This window comes from Trifolium pratense, linkage group LG4 (genome assembly GCF_020283565.1).
Source record: "Trifolium pratense cultivar HEN17-A07 linkage group LG4, ARS_RC_1.1, whole genome shotgun sequence".
Lineage (NCBI taxonomy): Eukaryota > Viridiplantae > Streptophyta > Magnoliopsida > Fabales > Fabaceae > Trifolium > Trifolium pratense.
In genome coordinates, this window is record NC_060062.1 from 44638137 (window position 1) to 44662807 (window position 24671).

Consider the following 24671-nt stretch of genomic DNA (forward strand, 5'->3'; position numbering starts at 1 on the left):
AATTATCAGTTGCTAGCCCATCAGATGGGGCGGATTGCAGATTTCTTTGGTACTCCTACAATGCCTAACCAAAACCTTCAGCCCATTCGAAACCAAACACAGGTTCAGAACCAAGGGTTTCGTGTGAACAATGAAGTTCCAAACGATCAAGTACCACAAGTGGTACCAGAGGAACCACCGGCTCCAGTAGTGCACCATGTGCCAGAGCCTGAAGTAATTTTGGTTAATCGAAATCAAAATGCTGACGAAGTAATTAGAAATGTGCAAAGAAATAATTTTGCGCAACAAGATAACTTGGCAAATTTAGTCGAAACTATTTTAACTCAAAACGGTTTCAATGTTGGCCTACACAGGCCTAACTTCATTTCCCCATTATCTGAATACGTGTTACAAACTGAATTGCCAAGGGGATGGAAGATCCCCAAATTCACAAAGTTTGCTGGGGACACAACTGAGTCAACAGTGGAACATGTGGCAAGATTTTTTGCCGAAGCAGGAAATTTGGCAGATAACGAAAATTTAAGGTTGAAATATTTCCCAAATTCCCTTACAAAAAATGCTTTCACTTGGTTCACAACTCTTCCCCCCCGTTCGATTCAGCATTGGACTCAATTGGAGAGGGCTTTCCATGAACAGTTTTATATGGGCCAATCTAAGATTTCTTTGAAGGAATTGGCCAGTGTCAGGAGAAAGACACCAGAGTCCATAGATGACTATTTGAATCGATTTAGGCTACTTAAGGCTAGATGCTTTACTCAAGTGCCTGAACATGAGTTAGTCGAAATGGCTGCTGGAGGCCTAGATTATTCAATTCGAAAGAAATTAGATACACAACATCTAAGAGACATGGCACAATTAGCAGATAGGGTAAGACAGGTCGAACGCCTTAAGGCTGAGAAGGCTAGATCATCGAAGTTTCAGAAGAGAGAAAAGATTGCTTATGTTGAAACTATAGATGATGATGACGAGGAATACGTAATAAACTATGGAGACATAGAGGATAATGAAATTAATGTGGCCGAATTAAAACCTGGGCCCCCTTATGTCTGCAAATTACTAAAACCTTCGAATGGAAAAAATCCTGTCGAACCCAAGAATGATAAATTTGTCGCTAAAACTTATTCGTTTGATATAACTAAATGTGATGAAATATTTGATTTGTTGGTTACTGATGGCCAAATTGTTGTTCCAAAGGGATTGAAAGTGCCTCCCCTTGAACAGCAAAAGAAAAGAGGTTTCTGCAAATTTCATAATTTTTTGGGTCATAAAACCTCACAATGTGTTCTTTTCAGGGATCTGGTTCAAAAGGCTTTGAAAGATGGAAGGCTGAAGTTTGGAGAGAAATCCGGACACAAGATGAAAATTGACGAAGATCCACTACAAATATCTGATGCTTCCTATGTGGAACCGGTCGAATGCTTGATGATCGATGCCATGGACTTATCAGGAGGCGCTCAATTAGTTTCTATTCCAGAGAATGAGTACTATGAGAAAATGAAAGTAGTATATCCTGGGGCTGAAGAGGAACTGATTGATTTTCTACAAAGGTGTAAGCTTAACAAGTCTGAGGTGATGCTTTGCCCAAGGTGCAGTGCTGTATTCGATAAGAAGGCTACTGAGGGCCTTAACAAGTTTATACCATTCAGAAGAAACAAAGAGAATTGGCCAAACTCAAGGCCAATGAAAAAACAGAACATGGCGCATGCTAAACCAATACATCAAAGGTTGGGCAACCCAAATACTTTTGTGCCATCCAACAAATCACCAATGAACAAATGGGTTCATGGTCATGCATCCAACTTTGTCAGAAATTCTGTTGACAAGGGAAGTTCGAGTCATTCTGTCGATTCGAAGAAGTATGCTTACAGAAACAATTACAAGGGAAAGAATCCCATGACCCGCACACAATGGCGTAGGCATCAACGCCAACAAAGGCTCTCCCTTCAAGAGGCTCAAAAGACTGAAGACAACAAAGGAAAACAGGTTGTCGAAGTGGCTAGAAGGCCTCTGAAAGAAAGATTGACTCAACCAGAGGATGATCAAAAGGTTGAGAATGAGTTTGAAGGAGAGAACATGGAAGATGAGGATCTCCTCGATTCAGATCCCGAGTTTGATGTGCTAGTGAACGTAGTTTCGATTCTCCCTGCTGAATATGACGTGTGGTCAGAAGTGACTGAAGGGGAGGATGAATTCGATGAGTCTGAATTGGCTTTACACAAGCCAATGTGTTATTATGTAATGAATAATGGCTGCTTAGAGGAACAGATGGCCAATTTTGAGAGGCCAACTGAGGGAATGAAGAATCATTTGAAACCCCTCTTTATTCAGGCCAAAGTAAACAATGTGGGGGTCAACAAAGTGTTGATTGATGGAGGAGCAGCAGTAAACCTGATGCCAGAATTCATGATTACCAAGATTGGTAAATTCTCTACTGACTTGCACCCTCACAACATCGTTCTTTCGAATTACGAAGGTGAGACTGGTTTCTCGCTGGGGGCAATTCAAGTCGATGTGGCAGTTGGCAGCACTGTTAGGCCAACTTTATTTTTGGTTGTAGCATCGAAGGCCAATTATAATCTGCTTCTAGGAAGGGAGTGGATACATGGTGTTGGAGCAGTGCCTTCGACCCTCCATCAGAGAGTGAGTATTTGGAGAGATGATGGTGTGGTAGAAAATATCGAAGCTGATCAAAGTTATTTTAGGGCTGAAACACACCACATAACCAAGCATTCATTTGATAAGAAATTGGCGAACATATCGCCATGCACTGAACAGGGATATGCCTATGCCCCTGCTGATAATGTCTACCATTCTGTCAAATTGGATCCAACTCATGGATTCATTTGGGAGAGAGAGGAGATAGACGAAGGTCCACATGTGGATGAAGGCAAAGTCCGCCCAACTGGGTGGGACCTTGAAGAATACTACGATGACTAAGCCCAATGCTTGGGCCAAGATTTCGGCTTATATGGCCGAAAACAAGATAAAGATGGCTTTAGAAGCCACAATGCTGCAAGAAAACATGGCTGTCAAAGCCAACAACTATGAAAATGGCAAATTATTGCCAATGACTCAAAAAATGGACTGCATCTATGATGAAGAACCATTAGGATTTGAGAAAGATCCTTCCAGTTCCAGTCAAAAGATGCAGGCCCAAGATCCTTTGGAAGAAATAGATATTGGAGATGGCTCTATCAAAAGGCCAACGTACATAAGTGCCAATATCCCAAAGGACTTGCGTGATAAACTGGTCGAACTCCTTAAAGAGTTCAAAGATTGTTTCGCTTGGGATTACAATGAAATGCCAGGTCTAGACAGAAATTTGGTCGAACATAGATTACCCATTCGACCAGACAAGAAACCAGTTAAACAATCACCAAGAAGATTTGCACCAGAAATCCTATCTAAGATCAAGGAGGAAATTGAAAGGCTGCTGAGAAGCAAGTTCATCCGGACTACCAGGTATGTCGAATGGTTAGCAAATATAGTTCCTGTCATTAAGAAAAATGGTTCTCTTAGAATATGTATAGATTTTAGGGACTTAAATAATGCTACCCCTAAAGATGAATATTCGATGCCTGTAGCAGAAATGTTAATAGATTCAGCAGCAGGTTTCGAATATCTTAGCATGTTAGATGGGTATTCTGGATATAACCAAATTTTTATCGCTGAGGAAGATGTGGCAAAAACAGCTTTTCGATGCCCAGGGGCTTTAGGTACCTATGAATGGGTCGTAATGCCATTTGGATTGAAAAATGCTGGAGCCACATACCAAAGAGCAATGAACTCAATTTTCCATGATTTTATAGATACTTTTATGCAAGTATATATTGATGATATTATTGTTAAGTCATCATCACAAAATGATCATTTGGTTTGTTTAAAAAAGTCATTCGAAAGAATGAGGAAATATGGATTGAAAATGAATCCATTGAAATGTGCTTTTTGTGTACATGCAGGAGATTTCCTTGGGTTTGTGGTGCATAAAAAGGGCATTGAGATAAACCAAAACAAGACAAAAGCGATTTTGGAGACTAACCCTCCAACAAACAAAAAGCAACTTCAATCCTTGTTGGGAAAAATCAACTTTCTGAGAAGATTCATTTCGAATCTAAGTGGTAAAGCTCAAGCTTTTTCACCATTGCTTCGACTCAAGAAAGAGGATGTTTTTACTTGGGGGCAGGATCAGCAAGAAGCATTCGATGCAATCAAAAGATATTTGTCTAATCCTCCAACTCTGATGCCACCAATTAGAAATAAGTTTATGAAGTTGTATATTTCAGCATCTGATACCACATTAGGTAGTATGTTAGCCCAAGAGGACGAAAATGGCGAAGAAAAGGCCATTTATTATCTAAGTAGAGTCCTTAATGATGTTGAAACTAGATATAGTAGTATTGAAAAGCTTTGTCTTTGTTTGTACTTTTCTTGTATGAAATTGAAGCATTATATAAAGCCTATTGATGTTTATGTTTATTCTCATTATGATGTTATTAAACATATGTTGCTAAAACCAATTTTCATAGTCGAATTGGGAGATGGGCTTTAGCTCTTTCTGAATATTCACTTTCATACAAGCCTTTGAAAGCAATTAAAGGCCAAATAGTGGCTGACTTCATTGTTGATCATTCAGCAATCGAATCACCTCAAAATTACATTGCTCTAGAACCATGGACTTTGTATTTCGATGGGTCTAGACATCAACATGGTACTGGAATAGGTATTTTGATAATTTCCCCACAAAAAATTCCCACTAAGTTCAAATACAGGATTAATGGTATTTGTTCGAACAATGAAGCTGAATATGAGGCTTTGATAGCAGGATTAGAAATATTATTAAGCCTGGGGGCAAAAGACATTAAAATAAAAGGTGATTCAGAACTAGTTTTGAAACAACTGACAAAAGAATACAAATGTATCAAAGAGCATTTGATTCGTTATTTTGTCATAGCAAATGCGTTACTAAAACGTTTCGATTCGATTGACATAGAACATGTTCCTCGAATAGAAAATCAAGAAGCAAATGACTTAGCCCAGATTGCTTCAGGATACAAAGTGTCCAAAGAAAAGCTAGAACAATTAATAGAAATCAAAGAAAAATTGATTTCTAATGAGCCAATGCAATTGGAATTGTCAATACCAAAACTTGAGGGGGCAGAGATGTCACCAAATGACATAAATAATTTTGATAAAGAAATGAATTATGATGAACTCCAAATTTTGGTTATTGACAATTTAATAGATGGTGATTGGAGAAAACCAATTGTAGAATATTTGGAAAATCCAATCGGGAGTGCTCCTCGAAAGATCAAATATAGGGCATCAAATTACGTGATCATTGGTAATGAATTGTTTAAAAAGACCCTCGAAGGAGTACTGTTGAAATGCCTTAGTGAGAATGAGGCCTACATAGCAATATCTGATGTTCATAGTGGGGCTTGTGGTTCTCATCAATCAGGCCATAAGATGAAATGGCTTTTAGTTCGACAAGGCATGTACTGGCCATCTATGTTAAAAGATTGCATAGATTTTGCTAAAGGTTGTCAAGAATGTCAAAAACATGCAGGAATCCAACATGTACCTGCAAGTGAATTACATTCGATAATAAAACCTTGGCCATTTAGAGGTTGGGCATTGGATTTAATTGGTGAAATAAAACCAGCATCATCAAAAAATCAAAAATACATAATAGTTGGTGTTGATTATTTTACCAAATGGATCGAGGCTATACCCCTGCCCAACGTTGATCAAGAAGAAGTTATAAGTTTTATCCAAAACCACATTATTTATAGGTTTGGAATCCCTGAAACCATCACAACTGATCAAGGTTCAGTGTTTACTGGTCGAAAGATGCAAGAATTCGCCAGGCAAACAGGGTTTAAACTTTTGACTTCGACACCTTATTATGCACAAGCAAATGGTCAAGTAGAAGCTGCCAATAAAATTATTATTGGATTAATCAGAAAACATATTGCTCAAAAGCCAAGAAATTGGAACAAGACTTTAAATCAAGTCTTATGGGCATGTAGAAATTCCCCTAAAGAATCAACAAATTCTACTCCATTTCGATTAACATATGGTCATGATGCCGTGTTACCAGTGGAAATTTATTTGCAATCTATCAGAATTCAAAGGCAAATGGAGATACCAACTGATCACTATTGGAGTATGATGTTTGATGAATTGGTTGATTTAGACGAAGAAAGGCTAAGAGCGCTTGATACTTTAAGTAGACAAAAAGAAAGAGTAGCAAAGGCCTATAATAAGAAGGTTAAATCAAAAACCTTTGACGTGGGGAATTTAGTTTGGAAAGTTATTTTGCCTATGGACAAAAAAGATAGAGTTTTAGGCAAATGGTCTCCAAATTGGGAAGGACCTTTTAAAATAATACAAGTATTTTCGAATGGTGCGTATGAAATAGAAGAATTAACTCCAGAAAAGCGAACATTGAATATAAATGGTAAGTATTTGAAAAAATATAAACCAACGCTTTTAGAAGTTAATATTAGCACAGAATAAATATTCGAAACGAAATTGAAATGGCATAAACAAAGTAAAAGTGCCATAAGAGGCAATTGTCAAAGGTACAAACCAAATGGAAATAAAACCAGATAATTGTTCGAGAATTAAAAAAAAAAAAACATCAAAAGAAAATCTAAGACAAACACTTGGATTTGAAATCAGCATAATGATCCTTGATAAGGCCAACTTCGACAGTCTGGATCTTGATTGCATCTTCGAGAGATGTGATCTCTTCTTTGATCACAGTGGCAGCACTGAAGTGAGAAATACCTTCCTTCGCAGCTTCGCGAATAGATTCTTGAGTGGTAGCAGCAACAGCTTCTTCAATCTTTGTACGCTTTGCTTTTTCTTCAAGAATCTTTTTCTCTCGATCAGCAATCTCGGCTCGAAGAGACTCTATCTCTGCCTCCCACTTAGAAATATTGTTGGTACATTCTTGAATCCCAAGGCCTGGTTGCTGAACTTGTGCCTTCATTTGGTCAACTTTCGATTGAGCAGCCATGGCCTTCTCGAATAATGCATCATAAGCAGCCTGCTGACCAACAAGTTTCTGAGAGTTGCGTTTGAGGCTTTGCACCGTAGTAGCAAATTGGTCCAAAATCGATTCGAGCTGGATGACTTTCCCCAAGGTTTCGAGATCAGTTTGAGGGTTATGCAACTTATTCAAAAAGGATTTATGTTTGAAAGCATTAGCAGGGTGTTCCTCAACTGATGCCAAGATGTCTCCATTGATGAAGTCAGTATATAGCTTCGAAATCAGAGAGTCTTGTCGAACCGAAGAATTGATTTCTGAATCTGAAGCAGTCGAATTGCTGGGTCCACTCGAGCTCACAGGATCAGTAGTTGTTTTAGAAATCAGAAGTTTCAAAGCAGCCTCAGGATCATGAATTTGCAAGGAAATGAATTCTTCTTCAGCGAGCCCTAGGCTGGCTGACAGCTTCGATGTCGAGGTTTCAGGTAGCAATTCTGATCCACCAGCCTCTGCTTCCTTTATGGCTTCAGAATCAAAATCTTCTTCCTCTGAGGAAGTTTCATCAGCATCGACCTCGACTGTTGGATTTTCGTTCCATTCTTTGAAAGGGGAGGTCTTAGTATCAGTTTCTGCAGATATAGGATGCTCTGGTTGATCTTGAATGGGCTCCGGTATGATTTTTTCAGAAATAGTGGTCTCACTATCTTTAAAGGTATCACCACTAGACCTGTTCGACATAATGTCCTACAAAGCAGAATCGAATATGAGGGAATATGACTTTAGTTATGATAAATGAGAAAATGCAAGTAATTCAAGTACCTCTGGATTGATGTCTTGCTGGGGCATGTTGTCCGATTCATTGAGTGTAGCATCAGGCATAGCAACATCTTCTTGAACTTCAGCTTCAGGAGTAGGCTCTTGTTGTTCACTCGAGATCGAAGGAGTTTTAAGGTTGGTTGCAGAGGGATCACTTGAGGACTTTGACTTTTTATGTTTTTTATCCCGGGTTCGATCCTCTGAACTGTTCTTTCCTTCTTTCTTCTTTTCCTCTTTCCTCTTTGCTTTCCTTTCCTTCTTTTCTTTCTTTTCTTTCATCTTCTTTTCCTTCTCTTCAGTAGAAAGATCATCAGAAGTAGTTTCTGGGATATTTGTTTCAATAATCACAGAAGGCTGGCTCCTTTTTCTCTGGAAACTTTGTTCTTCTTCTTCTTCCTGCGGATAGGAGTCGAGATAGGAAACATTTGAATTAATGGATTTGAGTTGGAAGGAACTTTGAAAATAAGTTAGAAAAACTTATACCTCTTCTTCGTCACTGACGACTATCGTGTTAGGTTTTGGCTTCTTCGATGGGCCAGTCTCAGTGGAAGGGACGTTGGTTGGTCTTTTACGTACCTAGAAGAAGTGGGTTAGAAAAATAAAGATTTAACTTAGAATTTTCAAAGGAAAACAAGTTTCGATTCAGTAAGTACCTTAGAAGGCTCTCCAGTTGTTTCAACTGCCTTTGGTGTTATTTGTTCTTTAACTGTCTTAACAGTTTCTGCAGCTTGTTTCTTGGTAACTAGGAAACATAAGCAAAAGGTTAAATCGAAACAATATGAGAATATTTGGTAAAAGAAAGTGCATATATAAAGACAAGTTACCTGTAGTCTTGACTTGCTGTTCGATTCTCTTTATCTGAGGTCGAGTAAACCCACTCTCCAACCTCGAGATAAGCACCGCATCTCCTAGGTGTTTGCTGTCGAAATAGCGCCTCCACCAGATGGTAAACTCTTGTGTACAGTAGTAAGAAAGGTTGAAGTCAAATGGCTCGAAGCCATAAACGTTATCATGACTAATCTTCATGTACCTTTCATACAAAGTGGAAGTCACAGTAGTCCCAAGCACGATGTTCTTCTTTCTTATATACATGCTCTTTGGTCGAAGCTGCGAAAAGCCAAACTGTCTAGAGACCAAATTCGGTTGATACCCAATTAATGCATATTCAGAAGATAGGGTACCAATTCGAATAGACAGAATGGTAGGATCTAAGTATGCTGTCCAGGTTTCATTTATTTCCTCCTCAGCATTAGGATTCAACACTGGTATCTCTTTGACGAACCAGGAGGGACCAATGGTTCTCTTCACAAATGGGGCATGCTCAGGCTTGAATTGGTCAATGGCTAAGAAAATTTTCATGTACTTCATGAAAAGCTGTTGAGTGTTTTGTTCGAGGGGATTAGGTTGAAGCCTTATCAAGCGGGTGCCTTCAATTTTCCTTTTAGCTATCGAAGCATGATGTTCAGTGGGAATGAACAAACCAAGTTCCTTTTCAAAGGTGGCATTTAACCACAATTGTAATAGCCACATTGGCCCGGCAGCTTGAAAACATCCATCCGTGGCGGCTTTCTTCGATTTCGATTTGGCAGGAACTAAACCTTTTAGGTTATCACAAACTTCCCCAATCGACTCATACAGGGTTGCCAGCAGAAGGCGTCCTAAGGCAAAATGGCATCCTTCATGTATTTGCACAGCCATAGGTATAAATTTCCTAGCAATTTGGAGAGATCGAGAGCAAAATACATAATGGGATAGCCATAGAGTAAGAAAGGCCACATGTTCCTCATCTGAGACTTCTTCATTCTCAGGTCCTGAATGTTTGAGGATAAAGGCAGAAAAGGCGTTTTCTTTGTAGTTTAAAGTGATGTTATCACTAACATCATTAGGGCTGTAAGTTTTGCCAGTGGGTCTTAACCCTGTGATAGCTGACACATCGAACAGGGTGGGTGTCATCATACCACTTTTGAAGTGAAAGGTGTTGGTAGATTTTTCAAAGAAATGCATCGCAGCAATGAGCATTTCAGGTTGGTATTTGGGCCCTATCCTAGAAAATTGTATTAACTCGAAGATTCCATAATCTTTCCAGAATTTGCCAAAGGATTGTTCTATTCGATCAAGCCAAGTAAGGTAAAGGCTATTTCCGTAATAAGGATGGGATCGAAAGGGTTTATAATTTGTCAGCATATATTCAAAGTTATAGGGTTTGCTGTCAAAGATTCTGGGTTCGCAAGTTTCGAGACATGGAAATATCTCATCTACTTCCCTAGTCAAGTTCATATCATCTGGAATCGGACCACCAAAAGCATAAACATTTTTATCAATAGCAAAGGGAATCATTACCTGACTTTCCCAGATTTCTCGATGTTCTTTGCTACCTTTGGGTTCTGGAACATACTTCGTTCCATCATCAGCAACGGAGAAATCGCTCCATTTTCCAGCAAAAGGGACTTGAAACTTGTTAGATGAAGACGCCATGAAAGTTCTTGGGAAAACAGAAGAAAAGATGTAGATCTGAGATCTTGAAAGATGCGAACTGAAGAAGGTAATCAAAGATCCGGTGAGTTCAGATTTGTTTTGAATCTTTGGTGTTTCAAGATTGGGAGAAAGATTTTGAGAGATTTCCGGAGCGTGAGAAGCTTTGGAAGAAGTTGGAAAAGTTTCAACTGAAGTGACAGAGCTCTATTTATAGGCAATCTTGGATTAAGACAAAATTTAAATAAAAAAAGGGATAAATGCTGAAAAAGCGCTTTTTGTCTATTACGATTCAACTTCTCAGGCTGACGCGTGTCCCACTACTCAAAAGGACGCAGAACGTGACAGTTTTGTAAGAAGTGAAACGGTTATCTTCTTAAATGCCATGACATCATCAAATCGAAATAGAAGGGATGGCGTTTGGAAAGAGGTACTTTGAAAAATGCCAATCTCTTATTTCATTCGAGTCATTCAAATCGAAATAAGCATTTTTGGGGGCAATTTGTTATCCCATATTTTAGCTCAAGGTAAAATATGTTATAATCTCCAGTTCCAAAGACATTTATTGCTAAAAAAACCTGTTGAAATGGCTTTAGGTAGCCTTAGTCTTTAATGTCTTCAAAAACAAGAGAGATTCTTTCTCTTATCGTTTAAATGAAGGTTAAGGGTAATGTCTTTAAGAACAAGAGAATCCTAATGGAAAAGCTTCATAGCTCGAGACTGAAGAATCTTTCGATGGAAGCCAATGAATCGAAATTGTTGGGTTTTTGTATATTGGCTACATTTTGCAAAAACATATTTTAGCCAAGTGTTGAGACAAGTGTGCTGACCCCAAGTGTTGTGACACTTTGGAACAACACCTGACTCTGTTCTGCGCGCGCCAGCTGGATGTTTTTATTTTCTACTCAATCTTTTGAAGATCTGTTTGAAGAATTATGTCAAGGTTTCTTACAGAAGAAGGCGCACGTGTTTAATGTGTTTCATGAGGCAGCTAAACCCTAGTTTTATTTTCCAAAAGAATTATATTTTTGGAAAATATATTTTTGCGGTTTCAAAAATATAACTATTGTTTTCAAAAATATATCACTGCTGCCGCAATTCTAGAAGCCCTAATTTTGTCTTGAAGCCCAAGTCGTTCTACTACTATAAATACGAAGGCAAGCATATGGTTTCAAGCATCTAAAATCGTGTTCTTACAAAGCGTGTGTTTTAGGATTTTAGAGTGTTAATTGTGAGCCTTTCTTGTGTCTCATTGATGCAAGCTTAGGACCTGAGTGTTATTGAGTTGTAAGTGTGAACTTCTCCTAAGCTTTGAAGTACGGAGATTGTTCTATTGTGTTGTGTGGTTTACTCGCAAGCTTTTAAGCAAGAGTGAATCCTAGTTTTTAGGAGTGTGTCTCCAATCGTTGTAATCGTCTGAATTGAATAGCAGCGCTGTCTGTGTTGCTAAGGTGGGAATTGGGACGGGGTCTCATATCTAGGAGTTCCTAGGTAGAAGGGTCATTGGGTAGTGATTAAGTGAGAAGTTGTAAACGGGTGAGTTTAGCTTCGAAGTAATACTGCTGATAGTGGACTTCATTCCTGGATTGGTATCCCCCAGAGTAGGCTTTAGGCTGAACTGGGTTAACAACTCTCGTGTGTTATTTACTTTACTGTTTGTATTGTTTTATGTTATTTGCTCTGTTTATAAGACAAGTGTTGGCGCACCAGTGACAACACCTGTCTACAACAGACAAGTGTTGCTACACCTTGAGCAACACCTGTCCACTGTGTGCCAGGAATTTCAATTGGCATCAGAGCAGGCACCCTGTTCTGAATTTTAGGGTGAGCTCCAGGGAAACTTTTTCTGGCAAGGATGGACAAAGAAGGAGGTTTTGTTACCAGACCACCTCTTCTGGTTGGTGCTTCAAACTATGACTATTGGAAGTCCCGCATGATGGCCTTTCTAAAACAAATTGATAGCAAGACTTGGAAGGCAGTTCTGAGAGGGTGGACTCCTCCTGTGAAGATGGACAAAGATGGCAAACCAACTCTTGAGTTGAAATCTGCTGAAGAATGGTCCAAAGAAGAGGATGAGCTTGCTCTTGCAAACTCAAAAGCATTATATGCACTATATAATGGTGTTGACAAACACATATTCAGACTCATCAAAAAGTGTGTTTGTGCTAAGGAAGCTTGGACAATTCTTGAGACTGTTCATGAAGGTACCTCTAAAGTGAAGTTGTCTAAGCTACAACTCCTAACAACTAAGTTTGAGAATCTTAGAATGAATGATGATGAAACCATTCAGGATTTTCACATGACCATACTTGACTTTGACAATCAATTTGATGCCTTGGGTGAAAAGATACCTGAAGAAAAGCTGGTAAGAAAAATGCTCAGGTCTCTACCTAAGAAGTTTGACATGAAAGTCACAGCTATAGAAGAAGCAAAGGATATCACAGATATGAAGCTAGATGAACTGGTTGGTTCACTACAAACCTATGAGGTAGCTGCAAATGAAAAGATGGATAAGAAAAACAAAAGTATTGCCTTTGTTTCAAATGCTGAGGAAGAAGATCAACTGAGTGACACAGAGTCTGAACAAAGCATCTCTGATGCAATGGTTCTTTTGGGAAAACAATTTAATAAAGTACTGAAGAGAATGGACAAACGCCCTAAGACAGGTGCAGCTGACATTGGGCGCAACACTTACAGGAACTTCAGAAAACCTGTAACAGATGAAAAATCAGCTCCAAATAAAGGTGTTCAATGCCATGAATGTGAGGGGTTTGGTCACATTAGAAGTGAATGTGGTACCTTTCTGAAGAAACAAAAGAAGGGGTTAACTGTAACTTGGTCAGATGAAGATTCTGAAGGAGAAACTGATACTGCAAAGGCTATACATGTATTGACAAGTGTTTGCACATCTGACACTGAATCATGTGAAGAAGAACTGACCTTTGATGAACTGGCTGAATCATATAAAAAGCTGTGTCTGAAGAGTGCAGAAGTCTGCAGAGTCTCTGAAGAACAAAAAGAAACAATCACTAAGTTGCAAACTGAGAGAGCTGCTAATATGTCAAGAATCTCTGAATTTAGTACTAAATGGGAAGATAGTTTAAAGATCATTGAGGAACAGAAGGCAACTATCATCAACTTGGAAGCTGACAAGATCAAACAACTAACTGAGATAGCTCATCTGAATGAAGAGGTAACTGAATTAAACTCTCATCTTGAGAATTTAAAGAAGCATGTTCTTAGGCTATTCAAAGGAAGTGATCTAGATGAAATCCTGGAAACTTTGCCTGCTCCTAGTAGATCCAAAACAGGCATTGGGTATGAATACAAAAATGTTAATAGGATTATGGATTACAACAAAGAAGGGAAATACATACCTGAGATAAGTAAACAACCTTCTCCAAAAATGCATGACAGGATGTCGCCACACCTGGCTCCTAGACAGCAGAGACAAGTGTCACCACATGTGGCACCACATCAGCAAAGATGGCAGAGACCTAGATTTATACCTAGACCTAGAAGCAGGTACCACTCATGGAGATGTCACCACTGTGGAAGAAAGGGGCACATAAGGCCTTACTGCTACAAACTATATGGATATCCAAATGAAATTCCACAAGAATCTGATCAATCCATCACTAAAACAAAGATGGAATGGAAGCAAAGAGATGATACAACAAATACCAAGGAGTATACAGCTGAAAGCAGTGGGAAAAGTTTGATTGCTCATACATCTCTCAGAGCATCATCAAAAGAAGATTGGTACTTTGATAGTGGTTGTTCCAGACACATGACTGGTGTTGAAAAGTATTTGAAAGAGGTAAAATCCTATGCCACAAGCTTTGTGACATTTGGAGATGGAGCAAAGGGGGAAATCAAAGGTATTGGAAGACTGATTGACCATGGTCTACCAAAACTTGAAAATGTTCTCCTTGTAAAAGGACTAACTGCCAATCTAATTAGTATAAGCCAACTATGTGATCAAGGCATGAGAGTCAACTTTACAAAAAATGAATGTCTAGTCAGCAATAATGAAGGAAACATCCTTATGAAGGGTGTTAGATCAAAAGATAATTGCTACCTGTGGACCCCCCTTGAAGAAGGTAATGTATCTACATGTCTCTTAACTAAAAATGAAGAGGTTAAGCTGTGGCATCAAAAATTAGGACACCTTAACCTGAAGAGCATGAAGAGAGTCATATCAGAAGAAGCTGTCAGAGGACTACCAATCTTACAGATACAAGAAGGCAATATCTGTGGTGAATGTCAGATTGGGAAGCAAACCAAAGTGTCGCACCAGAAGTTGCAACACTTGTCCACTTCTAAAGTTCTTGAGTTACTACACATGGATCTGATGGGGCCCATACAAGTGGAGAGTCTTGGAGGTAAGAAATATGTACTTGTTGTTGTTGATGACTTCTCTAGATATACTTGGGTCAATTTCATTAGGGAAAAATCTGAGACTTTTGAAGAATTCAAAAATCTTTGCTTACAACTTCAAAAGGAGAAAGATTGTGGTATTGTAAGAATTAGAAGTGACCACGGTAAGGAGTTTGAGAACTCTAAATTTGCTGACTTTTGTGCTGCTGAAGGAATAACTCATGAGTTTTCCTCACCTATTACACCTCAACAAAATGGTGTGGTTGAGAGAAAGAACAGAACCTTACAAGAATCTGCTAGAGTAATGTTGCATGCCAAAAATGTTCCTTACAAATTCTGGGCTGAAGCCATGAATACAGCATGTTACATTCACAATAGAGTAACATTAAGAAAAGGTACTGCTACAACACTGTATGAACTATGGAAGAATAGGAAGCCTACTGTGAAGTATTTCCATGTGTTTGGGTCAAAATGTTATATTTTGGCAGATAGAGAACCTAGGAGAAAATTGGACCCCAAAAGTGATGAGGGGATCTTTTTAGGTTACTCAACCAACAGCAGAGCCTACAGGGTTTTTAACTCCAGAACAAGAACTATGATGGAATCAATTAATGTTGTAGTTGATGATAGTGATACAACAAGTGCAGATCCAGCTGAAGAGACAGATGTCATAACACCTGTCCCAACACCTGATGATGATCAATCTGAACCTGAACCTGATCAACATTCTGAATCTACTACAGAGGTTCCTAGACCAAACAAGGGACCATCTACTAGAACACAGAAGAATCATCCTCTGGAACTTGTCATTGGAAATCCAAATCAAGGAATTGCAACAAGAAGATCAAAAGAAGCAATCTCCAATTCATGCTTCATATCAAAGATTGAACCAAAGAATGTTAAAGAAGCTTTGACTGATGAATACTGGATCAATGCTATGCAGGATGAACTAACTCAGTTCAAAAGAAGTGAGGTATGGGATCTAGTACCTAGACCAGATGGTATAAATGTTATTGGTACAAAGTGGGTGTACAAGAACAAAACTGATGAAAATGGTGATATTACAAGAAATAAAGCCAGACTTGTAGCACAAGGATACACCCAGATAGAAGGAGTAGATTTTGATGAAACTTTTGCTCCAGTTGCTCGCTTGGAGTCCATAAGATTACCCTTGGCTGTGGCATGCATCTTAAAATTCAAGCTATATCAAATGGATGTAAAAAGTGCATTCCTAAATGGCTATCTAAATGAAGAGGTATATGTTGAGCAACCAAAAGGGTTTGTAGATCCAAGCTTTCCTAACCATGTTTACAAACTAAAGAAAGCACTCTATGGATTGAAACAAGCCCCTAGAGCATGGTATGAAAGATTGACTGAATTCCTCGTCAGCCATGGATACAAGAAGGGTGGTAATGATAAAACCTTGTTTGTAAGAGAAGAGAAAGGGAAACTAATGATAGCTCAGATATATGTGGATGATATTGTATTTGGTGGAATGTCGCGACAAATGGTGGAACACTTTGTGCATCAAATGCAATCTGAATTTGAAATGAGTCTTGTAGGTGAGCTAACTTATTTTTTAGGTCTTCAGGTCAAACAAATGGAAGACACCATATTTATCTCTCAAGAAAAATATGCAAGAAACATTGTGAAGAAATTTGGTATGGAAGGTGGTAGTCACAAAAGGACACCTGCACCTACACACTTGAAGCTTACCAAAGATGAAAAAGGGGTTGATGTGGATCAAAGTCTCTATAGAAGTATGATTGGGAGCTTACTATATCTCACAGCTAGCAGGCCTGATATCATGTTTGCAGTTGGTGTTTGTGCTAGATACCAATCTGAGCCTAAGATGAGTCATCTGACTCAAGTAAAGAGGATCTTCAAATATGTCAATGGAACATGTGGCTATGGAATTCTATACACTCATGGTAATGATTCTACCTTAATTGGATATTGTGATGCAGATTGGGCTGGAAGTGCTGATGATAGAAAGAGCACCTCTGGTGCATGTTTCTTCTTGGGAAACAATCTAGTATCTTGGTTTAGTAAGAAGCAGAATAGTGTGTCTCTATCAACAGCTGAGGCAGAATATATAGCAGCTGGGAGTAGTTGCTCTCAATTGTTATGGATGAGACAAATGTTGAAAGAGTATAGTGTGGAGCAAGATGTCATGACACTTTACTGTGACAATCTGAGTGCTATAAACATTTCTAAAAATCCTATTCAACATAGTAGGACTAAGCATATTGATATACGCCATCATTTTATAAGGGAGCTTGTAGAAGAAAAAATTGTTACACTTGAGCACATTACATCTGAAGAACAGTTAGCAGACATTTTTACTAAAGCTTTGGACGCAAGTCAATTTGAAAAATTGAGGGGCAAATTAGGAATTTGCCTATTTGAACATCAATAGCAGTTATTGCAAGGAGAGTGTACAACAGTTACTTTATCTTCCCTCCTACACTCTCTGCACGTTTACAAAGGGAAATCATTACAACATTTATTTTATTCCCAAAACACGCAACCAACTGCTCAACTTCCTGTGTTCGTTCCAAACACAAACAGAACTGCATCTTCTCTCGCTCAAAATCTCTCCAACTTCTTCACCAATTTTGTTCTAATCTTTACATTTCTCAGAAAATCTTACTCAATAATCATGACTGATTCTGGAAAATCCTCACCAACGAAGAATGAAGATGTTCCGTCACCACAAGTGGCGATAAATGCGATTCCTCTCAACACCATACCTGCCACAAGTCCAAAGATAAGGAGAAAATCCGTGGCAAAGAAGGATAAATCATCGCGAACGAATACAAATCCTTCCTCTCCTGCTGCAATTAAAAGTTCAAAGCGTAAGAGCAAGAAATCGAAGTATGAATCAAGGAGAAGTTTTACAATGTCTGAACTACATGTTGATCCACTACCATCAAGTGGTGTTGCAACGCCTGTCTCCAATCCTACAGTTGAAAATGTTACTGCATCTGGTAAGATTTCTGTTAATTTAGGTCTTAATACACCAAAATCTGCTGAAACCCTAGGTTTAAAGGACCCTGATATGTCTGAAAATTTGGGGAAAAGTGTTCCTAACTCCCCTGTTGCTGTTGATGCTAATATTGGTGCTTCCACTGAGACCAATGAAGCTGTTGCTGATGAGTCTCTCAAGAAAACTGCTCCTGAGACTCATGTTGCGCCGAATGTTGCAACACATGGCGCTGCGCCAAATGTGGTGCCAGATGCTCCCACATCTTTGGCACAAGAAAATCTGGTGGACTATTCTGAGTCTGATGAGAGTCCCCCACCTAAGGCTACTGATAAAGAAACTGTTCCTGATAAAGCTATGAATGATAATCCAGAGGTTATATTTGTTAATGAAACTACTGCTAGTGATAAGGCTGTCCCTACAAACTCTGAGGCTAGTGTGGCTAGGAGGACTAGAAGTAGGGTTAATAAAGGTGTAGAGACTGCTAGTACACCTGTCCAAACACCCAAACCATCTAAGGCTGGAAAGGGTACTGGTAAAAAGCCTGTGTATGGACCTCCAAAACCTGTCAGTAAAGTGGTCCCTAGGTCAGAGACCAAGAAAAGAAAAGCTCCTCCAACAAGTGATTCTGATTTTGAACCTGAGACAGATGTTGCTGCATCTGGCAGCACATCTAGGAAAAGTGTAGGAAGGAAGAAGGTTCCTCAATATGTTCCATCTGCTCCATTAGACAATGTTTCATTCCATCTGGAAAATGGATCTGCAAGATGGAAATTTGTATATCATAGGAGGCTGGCTCTGGAAAGGAATTTGAAGAATGATATTCTTGAATGTCCTAGTGTTGTAGAAGCTCTTGAGTATGCAGGTCTGATGAAAACTGTGGTTGGTTTGGACAAGTGCTATGACAGGCTTGTCAAAGAATTTTTGATTAATGTGGCTGCAGACTGTAATGATCCAGCAAGTCCTGAATACAGGCAAGTGTTTGTACGTGGAAAGTGTGTGCAATTCTCCCCTATTGTGATAAACCAATATCTCCAAAGAAGCTCTGATGAAGTGGCTCCTCTAAAAGCCACAGATAATGAAATCTGCAAGGTCCTCACTGGTGGAAAAATTAAAGTGTGGCCAAGCAAAGCAAAGCTGTCTGCAACTTCCCTCTCACCATTTTATGCTGTTTTAAATAGGATTGCTGCCCATAATTGGGTGCCTACAACTCACTCAGGAGATGTGGCAAGAGGATTGGGTAGGTTCATCTATGCTGTGGGTACCAAGGCCAATTTTGACTATGGAGCTTATCTCTTTCAAGAAACTTTAAGCCATGCCCTGACTTATGCTGTTGAGAAGCCAGTGGCTCTCCCCACTCTGCTATGCAATATCATTCTTGAGCAACACCCAGATATACTAAGGAGTACTGATGTTCCTTGTAAAAGGAAAGGGGTGTTGGTGATTGAGCAGAGGCTGCTGGATGGGACAAATGTTGCAGCAGGTGTTGGCACATCTGTCCAGGGTGGTGTACTTTCAAGGAAACAGATGATTGCTGATCTTACTGAAACTAGCAGAGCTCTTGAAGCCAGGAAGCTGAAAATAGACCGTGTAATTGAGGCACTCAAGGCTGAGGAAGCTGCTGAGATGGCTGAGGGTGAGCCAAATGGACAAGAAGGAGAAGAGGCTAGTGAGTCTGAGGATGAGGATGTGATGGAGGACTCTGATGAAAGTTCTTCACTCTGATTTCTGATGTTTCCTTATATTTGTTTCTGATGTACTTTTGGTGTTTCTTTTGTTATTCCTTTATGGGCTAGGCCCTGAATTTCTAGCACCTGTGTGTGCTCTATGGTCTGTAATAACTGCACACTGATATTCTCTATGCTCTGGTACACTATGATTTCCTATTCCTGATGTTTGTCTAAATTGTGGCTAAAAAGGGGGAGTAGTGTGTGTGTGTGACAAGTGTGTGGTCAGATGTTCTCACATCTGGTGACTGTGTTTGCATGAAATTGTTCGTATGCTCGTATTGAGGGGGAGTGTGAGTAATATGCATGTACTGAGGGGGAGTAGTGATTATTCTTTCTTTATCTGGTGTTTGTATGCATAAATTCAGGGGGAGTGTGAGTGATATTATCTCTTGATCGCCTGAATACGTTTGATGACAAATGTTGTGCCAAGTGTTATGGCACCTGACTATTGAGTCCACTATCCACTATGACTGAGAATTTATTTTTCTCAGATGTTTATGGGAATTTATTTTTCCCTGTTGTTCTTATGATGAATGGATGCGCGTTAAACTATTAGGAGTTTATCTCTCCTACTTAGCATCTACTATGGGAGTTTATTTCTCCCTTGTGTTGTTCCATGAGGCTAGTTGTTTTATTCCGCTGTTGCATTGCCTCTGATACTACTTATTTCTTCTGGGAGTAGTTTTACTATGTGTTACTTTCTTTCCTAGTTGTGTGATCATGTTGACTCGAAGGAAAGGTAATACTGTATCTCTCTATATACTGGTCTAATATTGTTTTAGCCAAAATTTGCCAAAGGGGGAGATTGTTGGGTTTTTGTATATTGGCTACATTTTGCAAAAACATATTTTAGCCAAGTGTTGAGACAAGTGTGCTGACCCCAAGTGTTGTGACACTTTGGAACAACACCTGACTCTGTTCTGCGCGCGTCAGCTGGATGTTTTTATTTTCTACTCAATCTTTTGAAGATCTGTTTGAAGAATTATGTCAAGGTTTCTTACAGAAGAAGGCGCACGTGTTTAATGTGTTTCATGAGGCAGCTAAACCCTAGTTTTATTTTCCAAAAGAATTATATTTTTGGAAAATATATTTTTGCGGTTTCAAAAATATAACTATTGTTTTCAAAAATATATCACTGCTGCCGCAATTCTAGAAGCCCTAATTTTGTCTTGAAGCCCAAGTCGTTCTACTACTATAAATACGAAGGCAAGCATATGGTTTCAAGCATCTAAAATCGTGTTCTTACAAAGCGTGTGTTTTAGGATTTTAGAGTGTTAATTGTGAGCCTTTCTTGTGTCTCATTGATGCAAGCTTAGGACCTGAGTGTTATTGAGTTGTAAGTGTGAACTTCTCCTAAGCTTTGAAGTACGGAGATTGTTCTATTGTGTTGTGTGGTTTACTCGCAAGCTTTTAAGCAAGAGTGAATCCTAGTTTTTAGGAGTGTGTCTCCAATCGTTGTAATCGTCTGAATTGAATAGCAGCGCTGTCTGTGTTGCTAAGGTGGGAATTGAGACGGGGTCTCATATCTAGGAGTTCCTAGGTAGAAGGGTCATTGGGTAGTGATTAAGTGAGAAGTTGTAAACGGGTGAGTTTAGCTTCGAAGTAATACTGCTGATAGTGGACTTCATTCCTGGATTGGTATCCCCCAGAGTAGGCTTTAGGCTGAACTGGGTTAACAACTCTCGTGTGTTATTTACTTTACTGTTTGTATTGTTTTATGTTATTTGCTCTGTTTATAAGACAAGTGTTGGCGCACCAGTGACAACACCTGTCTACAACAGACAAGTGTTGCTACACCTTGAGCAACACCTGTCCACTGTGTGCCAGGAATTTCAGAAATAGTCAAGAATTATGGACTTAGAGCATTTTTATCATTTAAGTGTGATTCGACTTCGACGGTTACAACGGTTTAAAGGCCTTGGTTCATTTCAAATGCAAAAGGACGCGTGGCTGAAGTTTAGTAGTTTAACGTTAGGATAGACGTTGCTTAGTTTTTCTATAAATGGAAGTATGTATAGTCGAAGTAGGGGTCACAATTCATTTACACAAAATCTCAAACACTCAAAGTATCCATGTTAAGGCGAGAAACGAGTTACTCGAGAAAGATGTATGAATCGGTGAACCTTTACATTTTCTTTGTAACTTTTACATTCTAAATGCAAATTTACTTTTCATAAGTCTTTATTTTCTTAAAGCATTTACAAATTCTGCTTTTCATTAGTTCCCTCGTTCGAGTGAACTTGCTTTAATCACATTTAACATATGTTTCAGAAATTAAACATATTGTTCTTTTATCAAATAAGGATGTCTTCAAAGATAAACTTCCAAGTTTCCTTTAACAAAATGCATGAACAATTGTCCCGAGATTTACTAGTTGATCTCTCAAGTAATTAATTTAAACTAGCGGTTGTTTACCAAAAATCAGTGTAAACACTATCTAGAAAGCGAACTTTTTCCCCTCCAATTTTTCATATTTACACACTTGCTTTCCAAGTGGTGAGAGGGGTAATTTCAGAATATCAGGGGGTGCACATGTATTGATAACTCCATTATTACACACCAAAAGTAACTCAATTCAGGGATTTTGAAGAACTATTTGATGGTTTTAAGCATGGGAGTAAGTGCGAAACACATGTTATGAAGGTAGCTTGTCACGGAAGAAAGAAGCTTTAATTTTGTATTGAAGTCCTAAAATTTCGCCCCAATTTCGCATGGATTTCTCCTGGGGCGAAATTTGGTGAGTTTTGAGCAGTCTCTGTCTTCACGCATGGAAAATTCGCCTAGTGTGAATTTTTAAGCCTGAATTACGCCTCAAGTGGAATTTCCTGCTGAAGCCATTTTTCAGCATGTAAGAAGCTGCCACGTGTTAAATGAATTTCGCTTGGTGCGAAATTAATTCTGCATGGGGCGAAATTTGGCGGTTACAACTCTATTTTGGAGATCTATAAAAGGGGAATGATTCCAATTGAAAAGGGTTACGAATTTTGGTGCAAGGATTGAAGAGAAACATCACCACTGAAGCTTGGATCATCCTTTCCTTGGACCTTGGATGCAAGATTAAGCAAAGATCACTCCAATTCTTCTCCATATCAATTTCCACCATGACTTCACCTCCATTGTTACTTGTAAGCATGAGTAACTAATTCTTTAGGATTGATTCTCTTGGATGAAACTTTTTCCTTGTAATTGAACCATGTAGCTTGCTTATGCCTTTGTAATGGATTGTACATTTGTGTTAATCAAATAGCTCTGAGTTTAATGCTTCTCTTATATTGATCACATTTGAGGTGATTTATGATGCAATTTACTTTGAGAATGAAATTGAATCTAGATCTAGGTTGTTTGAGCAATTGATTAGTTTAGAGATTTGAAGTTAATTGATTGTGATGTTGAGATTAATGTTCTTAAAACCTCAATTAATCATGGAATTACCTTAGAGATTTGGAATTCATGATTGATAGAGAGGATATGAAATTTCCAAGAGATTGTGTTTCATCATTGTGATTAATCTATCTTTAACACAAAGGATTAATTCATTATAAGTCATCTTGTTCAAAAAAAACTATGGAATTTGCGGATTCTAGGAGTTTCAATCACTTTTCATCTTTTGTTAAACCAAAATCTTATATTCAAGTTTGATAAAGAATGTCTATGAACTATATTTCCCCCCAATCTTGTCTTTACTTTTGCATGTAATAATTAATCCAGTTCGTTTTGATTGATTTGCAACAATCCTCGTGAACACGATATCTTAACTATGACTTGTCGGTAAATTGTATACTTGCAATTTAATCATCATGTATACCGGGAGTGTGAAAAGTAAAACTCCGAATTAAATATGTGAACTACATATATTAGCCCAATGGCCTAATTGGACCGGCCGGACTACAAAATATTATGACTCATAATAGCTTTTGGTAATTATTTGATTGATAAAATTTTATAGGTCATTTTTATTCCTTATAAGGTTTTCTTTCTTTCACAAACAATTAATTTCTATATTTGATTGATACATCAACTTTTGTTCGGATTTTTTTTTCTTTTTCAAAAAGAAGATTTTATAAGATCAAATACAAACTTTCAACAAATCAATATCCACCAACATAAAAGAAGCCGAAAGTTGATTAATAAGTAGTTTGGTTCAACTTTCGACTTCTTTTAATTTAAACTAATTACCAAGTTCTGTATTTGCTGCAATTGTAGTTGCAGTAACAAGTTGTAGTAACTGAGTAAGAACGAGGATTATATTCACAAGCACCAGACATTGCATGCTCCAGGTTGACGCATATTGAATTACATTTTGAGTTACTCAAGATATCAAAATGACAACGCTTTCCTTCCCATGCATGACTTGTCATTCTACAACGACGTTGAAATATTCCCATTGACTCTAAACATAAACAGAAAATAATAATAATATTAATAATAATTGAGAGCTTAAATTATAAGGCTTAGAATTAAAGAAGCACACACAATGTTATAATTTGCATAGTTAGTTTGTACCACATGTGGAAATAAGAAGAATGATGACAAGAGAGAAGAACATGAAAATGGTGTAGAATTTCATAGCAGATGAATTCATAACTCTAAATGTAAATGATGTTCTCTACAAAATATTTGAGAAAACACTATATGTATATAGATGACAACATCAGTTTAATTTTTTAATATCATATCATATCAAAAACTTTGAGTTAGATTGTGATTTTCAATTTATTATTATTAATCTGTTGTGGTGCATTTCATCTTGCGGTGGTGATGTTGAGGTGCATTTCATTTTTTTGTTTAATTTTAGAGTTCGTTTGAATTTTGGTATAGTGTACTTCTGAATTCTGATATCTTGTTATTCTAACTTAACTCTTATAATTATTCTATTTTTACATTGTACTTTTGTCATTTTTTATATAATATATAATATTAATTTTCAATTAAAAAAATAAATTACTCTTTTTTATATATTACTATATTTGTCATTCAAAAATAAATTATTATCAATATGTTTTAATATATCCATATAGTCTGTTTCCAATTTATTTTTCTCAATATGTCTTTATAGACCGTATATGAGCCATGGGATGGGTATAAGTTTATTGGGGAAAATTCAATTTTCAATTTATTATTATCAATGTGTTTTAATCTGACCATATAGTTTATTTAGGAGTCAAAGGCAAGTCAAAGTTTATTGTGTAAAAAAATCAATCAATTTTGAGGTGACATGTAGGGGTGTGATAATAGAGAATGAATTCTCTTCGGTTATTTTGGATTTGGATCCTCTCTTTCACTCTCCTCTCCA

General features: G+C 38.1%; 1 long non-coding RNA gene across 1 annotated transcript; it reads right to left on the bottom strand.

The window, feature by feature from the left end:
• Positions 1 to 23472: 23472 nt before the first annotated feature.
• Positions 23473 to 24195, bottom strand: LOC123923915. Its single transcript, XR_006814522.1, has 2 exons — positions 23882 to 24195; positions 23473 to 23768 (listed from the first exon to the last, which is right to left on the bottom strand). It is a non-coding gene; the product is annotated as an uncharacterized LOC123923915 (long non-coding RNA).
• Between the last annotated feature and the right edge of the window lie 476 nt (positions 24196 to 24671).